A 7,043-nucleotide genomic window follows, 5' to 3' on the forward strand; every position below is an offset into this window, starting at 1 on the left:
TAAATTATGCTAAACCTATTTACAAATAATTTCATAAACATTAATGTGTTCTATGGAAGTAGGAAGGAAACATTTTACTATATTTTGGATGAGTAAAGAAAAGAAACAAACAAAAACTTGATCAGGATTATGAAGGAAGTCTTGTATTTTTAAACATAGGTGTGTACTCTCTATCCCACAATAAACCATTTTGTTAAAAATATTAAATGTTAAGTGATTTCAATCTGAAAAAGGAAATGATATGCCTTTTTGTCATGATTGTTGGGCTGTTGCATTCATCACTATCCGTGGAAACAGAAAAGTGTGATGTACTCTGAATTCTGTTGAAGAATGCAAAGAAGACAGCTGTTTTAAAACCTTAAAGTGTTTTATTCACTTCTGAAATTGGTGACATAGGAGAACTCAGAATATGGATGTGCATGGTGATTTCAAAATACTTATGACAGAGTGTATATATACATACTATACAGATATAATACTGAGTATGTTGTACTTAAGCATACTACATATAGTTGATATTAACTATATATGTTATATACTACATATAAACATAATACTTCAAATACTTATATGGTGATTACTATGTGACAACCACCATTCTAAACACTACATGCTTTGCAACGTAAACAAAAATTTACTAAAAATGAATCATATACCTAAATGAAAAGCTAATCTATAAAACTTCTAGACAAAATTATATGGAAGTAACAACTTAGTGAATTTCAGCTAGGTAAAGATTTCTTACTGGACAAATCAGACTTTCAAAATTCAAAATTTCTGCTCTGTGAAAGACACTGTTGAGAGATTGAAAACTAAAGCTATAAGAATTGGAGAAAATACATGTAAATCACACATCACATAAAGCTACTGTATACAAATAACACATAAACAACCTTCAATACTTATAGAAAAACAAACACAAAAAGTTAAAAGTTGGGTAAACTATTAGAACAAAATTTCATACACAGATGGCAGAGAAGCATATGAAAGATGTTCAACATCAACTATTATCTGGCAAATTAAAACTATGTAACTATGTCACTATGTATCTACTAGAATAGCTTTTAAATAAAGTAACCACTCCAAGTACTGGCAAGGATGTGGAATAATCAGAACTTTCACACATTGATGGTAGAAATGCAAAATGACACAGCCACTTTAGAGAACAATGTAACAGTTTCTTATCAAGGTGAAGTGAACATTTGCTTTCCCTGTGACCCAGCTATCCCACTTGGTCTTACTCAAGTGAAATGGAAACCTACGTTCACACAAAAACCCACGGGCACATGTTTATAGTCGCTTTATGTATAAGCACCAAGACTGAAAACAACTCCAATGTCCTTCCTCTGATGAAGAGATAAATAGACTATTGTACATCCATACAATGGAATATTGCTCAGCAGTAACAAGAATAAAATACTGACCCACGAAACAAAATGGAAAAACCAAAATGCACTACACTGTGTGAAAGAAGTCAGATCACAAAGGCTACATGCTGTTTGATTCTATTTATATGAAATACTTGCAGTAGCCCTACTACTGGAGCAGGAAACAGAGGTGTGGGTGCCAGAGACTGGGAGTGGGAAATGGTTGACTTTACAGAGAAAAAAGTTACTTTGTGTTGGTGAAGGAATGCAGGAACTATTCTATATCTTGAATGTGGCTATACAACCACAACCATACACCTTTGTCAGCACAGAACTGGATATACAACCATATACCTTTGTCAACACAGAACTGATCATTGAAAGGGTACATTTTATTCTTTGTAAATTAAAAATTGCCATTAAAAATGAAAAAAAAAAAAGAATAGAATAGGACATGAGCCTCACTGAGGACTTGTATCCATAAAAAAAATCTCATGTGCTTAAGCATCCTGACCTTTAAGGCATGGGACAAGCGATGATTTTTAGGAGATGCTGGTGGCATTATTTTGGCTGGGCACAGTGCTGTGGGAGACATCACTTAGTACTTATTTAGTGACTGCATACTAAGGATCTGTGAACTTTTGTGCATGTGAGTTTACTTTATATAACCATGTATAAAAACAAAAAATAAAAAAATTGAAAGCAACCAAGATCCTGTCTGTCATAGTACTTTCCCAAGGTATTATATTCAGTACATAGTTAAAGAAAGGAATGGGGAAGATACAAGATAAATAAAATAAATATTCATATCTCAAAATATACTATGCTCTTTTTTTTTGACAGGAAGGAAAAGGCATTTTTATTTTTTTGCCATTCTTTTGGTGGCATAGAGAAGAAAGCCATCAGTCAGATTCCCCCAGGTGTCCATGGAAAGGAGAGCTGGGCTGTGCTGGTTTCTACTTGTCTTTCTGAGGGTGTGACTCACAGGAGTTCGGTCACACTTAGGCCACTACAATGATTAGTACTAGTAATCTTTTTTTTTCCCCTTAAATGATAAAAAAGAAAATATCCAATGGACATAAAAATGGTCAAAGGACTTTTTACTGCAGATCAATTTTTCTCCCGCTCAGAAAAGAAAATATATACAAAATGAATATATACATATCACCAGAAAATATACAAAATGAATACATAAATTTTGTCCAAGGACATTCCAATGCACTCACCCATGTGTCCCCATCCAGGCGGGGTTTGATTAGTCATGTTTTAGCAGTAACCAGATGTGTGAATGGCAGCTCATTTGAGTTCACTGGTCTTTGCAATACGTGTAGGAAAGTGTGGCCATCAGCCTCCAGCTGCCCTCATCGGAACACATTCAGCTGCCATGGAAACTACAAGGGAAGGAAACAGACTTCATCCAAGATGTGCAGAATGCTTTAGTACCCTTTCTTCCAGAGTACAATGTGCTGGTGTGCTAGGGGCTGCTGTGCTTGCCGTCATGTGCTCCCATCTGAGGGTCCTGGGAAGGGTAGTAAACTGGTCCTGGAGCCTTCATGAAAGGAGTGGGTGGTCCCATCAGGTGGAACAGGTGGAGCCCAAAACCTGGGAGTGGGGGTGGGGCAATGTTCACTGGCTGGAGGACCACTTGGGTATAGGTTGGAGAAGTTGGCAGAGGCTTCTTCTGCTGCTGCAGGGGGAGGAGGAAGAGCTCCTGGCAGTTCTGGAACCAGCTCCAGCTTGATCCCAGAGTCTGTGGTTTTGTTCTTCTCCTTCTCTTTTCCGCAGCTGTAAAGAAGGACAAACATATGGACTTCGCAGCAACCTGATCTGTCACAGAAACAAAGAACTGAATACCACACGTTCTCACTCATAAGCAGACCCTGAACAATAACCATGACACTATAAGAAAGGGATTGACAGTAGCAGGATACTGCTGGGTTGGGGCAGAGGCACATAACATCAATGAGGGTACCTGATCTCAAACCAGGTGAAGTGGGGACCAAAGGGAGGCCCAAACTTTAACTGTACGATGTCCACTTGTATACCTAATCCTGAATTGTACCCCACATCTTTAAAATAAAAAATACCTATAAAATAAAAGAATGAAAAAAGTTTGCTATTACCAAAAAGAGACACCTTTAGGTAAAAATAATAAAAAACCCCATGCTGCATAGATAATCCAGATCTAGTTATCTGGTTATAAGGGCAAAAAACAAGCATTTAAGGTCTTCAGCTCCAATCTTTTGTTTATTTCTTATTCCTGGATTTCATATGCATTTCTTCTTGTTGAATGACTAAAACAGATGATGGCAGAGATAAGAAGCCCACATTTACTCAGCCTGGCTCTGCTGAGTCTCAGGAGCCGACAAATTCTCAGCTGGTAGATGGCTGGCTTTCGTCTCTTTGCCATCTTGTAGTTTAGGGTTTTTTGGATGTCTCTTCAGTCATTGAAGCTGTGGCAATACCAACATGGAGGTGGTGCTGACCTGGGGTCTCATCTTCTTGATTTTCTTTTCTTTCTTTCTTTCTTTCTTTATTTTTTGAGTTTGAGTCTCTGTCGCTCAGGTTGGAGTGCAGTGGCACGCTCATGGCTGCTGCAGCCTCCACCTGCTGGGCTCAGGTGATCCTTCTGCTTCAGCCTTCCAAGTAGCTGGAAAGACAGGTGGGTGCTACCATGCCAGGCTAATTTTTTGATTTATTGTAGAGATGAAGTCTCACTAAGTTGCCCAGACTGGTCTCCAACCCCTGGATTCAGACAATCCCCTCGCCTCAATCTCCTAGAGTGCTGGATTACAGGCTTGAGCCACTGTGCCCGGCCTCCTTAATTTTCTTTATCCTCTTCGTGCCAGGCTTTCTAGGCTATCTTTGGCAAGCAGGGTCCCTACAGAATTATGGCCTGTAACCCGGATACAGATTCTGCTTCATCGGTCTACCTTGCTCACCTGCATTCTATTTGTCAGCGCCCTCCATCACCTCTTGCACAGCGGGGTTGGGATACCGTGGTCGATGCCCATAGGGCCTCGAAGGGAGGCAGGTGAGGCCCTGTGCTTGACTTAGGGTTGTTGGGCCTTCTGCAGTACCCTCTGATCCCTCGTTCTTTTCCCTACTCTCACAACCTTGGTAATTCTGCTGGTAATTGCTGGAGGACCCCTACCACATGGATAGCGTCTACCTTGGTTCTGATCTGCCGCTTATTTATTGCCTTGAACTGGAACACCACCAGGGCCTGTCACATTTGCTGCCGTCGCACCTCTTTCTCCTACAGCATCAAACGCCACAGCCTCGCCATCTCCTACACTGCCAAGGTGCTTCCTGGGGTTATTCTTCTTTATGGCATTCTGGTGTACAGTGAAACCCTTCCTTGATGTCATTCCTGTTGATGAAACCATATCCGTTTCTTACATCGGACCCTTTTACTGTTCCCAAAACCTTGGTGGCGATGACCCTCTCTGGTCCCTGCCGGCAGATGGCGCGGACGTGAGGCCGCCCGGGCCACCGCTTCCTGCGCCGCCACCAGTGGTGCTGCGCTTGGTGTCGGTGGCGCAGAGGGAGGGGCCGCGGGGATGGGTTGGGGGTGTGGGGGAGCGGCGGGCGGCTGCTGGGTCTCGACCTCACTGCTCACGGTTGCGGTGATGGTGACTGGGACCGGCTGCGGCAAATGCGGCCCCTCCCGGGGTGTGCTGGTAACTAGGCGGATCACGGCAGAGGGGCTGCTCAGGGCTCTCTGGGAGTCTCAGCCTTTCATATTCCGATCAGAAAGGGGAGTCAGGCTCGGTGGCTCAGCCTGTAATCCCGCGCCTTTGGGAGGCTGAGGTGAGTGGATCGCCCGAGCCCGCGGGTTCGAGACCCGCCTGGGCAGTGAGACCTCATCTCTACAATAAATAAATTAAAAAAAAAATCAGCCGGGCGTGGTAGCGTGCGCCTGTAATTCCGGCTACTCGGAAGGCTGAGGGGGAAGGATCGCCGGAGCCCAGCAGGCAAGGCTGCGGTGGCGGGGAGCGACCACTGCACTCCAGTCTGGGCGACAGAGTGAGACTCCAACTCAAAAAAAAAAAAAAAAAAAAAGAAAGGGGGTCATCAGGATGTGGGCTCCTCGTGGAGAGACTGTGACGTTTGATGTTGTTGAAGGAGAAAGAGGTGCGGAGGTAGCAAAGGTCACAGGCCTGGTAGTGTTCCAGTCCAAGGCAGTAAACAGGCAGCAGATCGTAACCCTGGCAGACGCTATCCACGTCGTAGGGGCCCTCCGCGCAATTACCCGCAGAATTGCCAGGGTTGTGAGAGCGGAGAAAAGAACGAGGAGTGTACGGACACTTCTTTCCTCTCTGGCACTCCCCCTTTCACCCAGAAGGTGCAAATGTGGGGCCGACTCCTTCTGAAGTAGGGTGTGGTCCTGCCAGCTGGAGCAGCATGTCACTGATGGAAGTGGCTTTACCCAGCAGGCTAACCGGCCGCATCCCGTCAGAGTCAGAGTCAGAGTCAGAAATCTCTCACTGCATAGTCTCTGTGTAGTATTCTTTGTTGACATCAGACTCGGGCATGGCATCTTTAAAAGACAGCCCTGCATCAGGAGCCTGGATGGACTGACCATACTCCAGGTCTAAGGGGCAGGTCTGACGATACTCTTCAATGGACGGCAGGCCTGGTACGTTTCGGTCTTCTGAAACGCATGCAGACTCCAGGGCACCAGCAAAACACTATGAACGTGCGTTCCTTCCCATACTTTTCTTTGGCCTTTCGTATGTAAGGGCTTTCTCCGAGACGCCTCTGACACAGAATGGGGAAGTCCGCATCCTCCCAGTTTTGCCTGTTGTAGATGTTGGAACCCAGCAAAGTGGCCATCTTGCCAGCCTCTGGCTAAACTCTTCATTTTAACTAAGTTCAAATGTTTATCAACAAGCCTACAGATAAATGTGCGGTATATGGGTGGCAAAAACTCTGATTAACGTATGAATGAGTTGGAGCATTAAAGTATGCTTCTTCTGAGTATAAAGGCATTAAAAATGTCAATTTCTCATAAGTTAATCTATACATTTTGTGTTCTCAGAGGGAAGGGGGGATTTGACCAGATGCTGCTAGATACAACTGAGAGATTAAATGCCCCCAAAAATTAGAAAAGAGAAATATGGTGTGGAAAAGATGAGAACTCACGATCTTTATGAGTTTTTAAAGTCCTTATGATCACTGTTATAAAGCAGTGAAAACAGAGCTAAATGTGTTTGGGAATCTATTAACTGATAAAAATGATATTGTAAATAATTAGAAAGTATGAATTCTTTTTAAAATTATACTGAAAAACTGGCAGGTGATGTCAGGAAAATAATGCAGGATTTCTAATTCTTCTGTAAAACAGGCTGAGATTGAACTTTTAAATGTTCAAATTTGAAACCATAAAAATACCAGAAAGTAACAGAAAATGTTAAAAGCAAAATTATTAGAGAGAGGAGATTGTTTCCAAGTCAAAAACAAAACTGTCAGCATTTGACTGAGAAATGTTTAAAGGGCTAAGAATATTATAAACAACATAAGAAAGGTAAGAAGGAAGAAAATGCTTGTTGTCAATTTTCCAAAGTTATTCTATGAATTTAGGGATAAACTAATAAAAATCAACTAATTTAGCAAGTACGGTGGTTCTTGTTGATTTGATTTTTTGTTTGTTTTAAACAAATCAACATTTAT

At 42.4% G+C, this 7,043-nt stretch overlaps 1 pseudogene; it reads right to left on the reverse strand.

The window, feature by feature from the left end:
• Window positions 1-3,697: 3,697 nt before the first annotated feature.
• LOC103272209 lies at window positions 3,698-6,206 on the reverse strand (annotated as a pseudogene).
• Window positions 6,207-7,043: the final 837 nt, after the last annotated feature.

The sequence above is a fragment of the Carlito syrichta genome, unplaced genomic scaffold, assembly GCF_000164805.1.
Source record: "Carlito syrichta isolate Samal-C Ts95f unplaced genomic scaffold, Tarsius_syrichta-2.0.1 Scaffold312189, whole genome shotgun sequence".
NCBI lineage: Eukaryota > Metazoa > Chordata > Mammalia > Primates > Tarsiidae > Carlito > Carlito syrichta.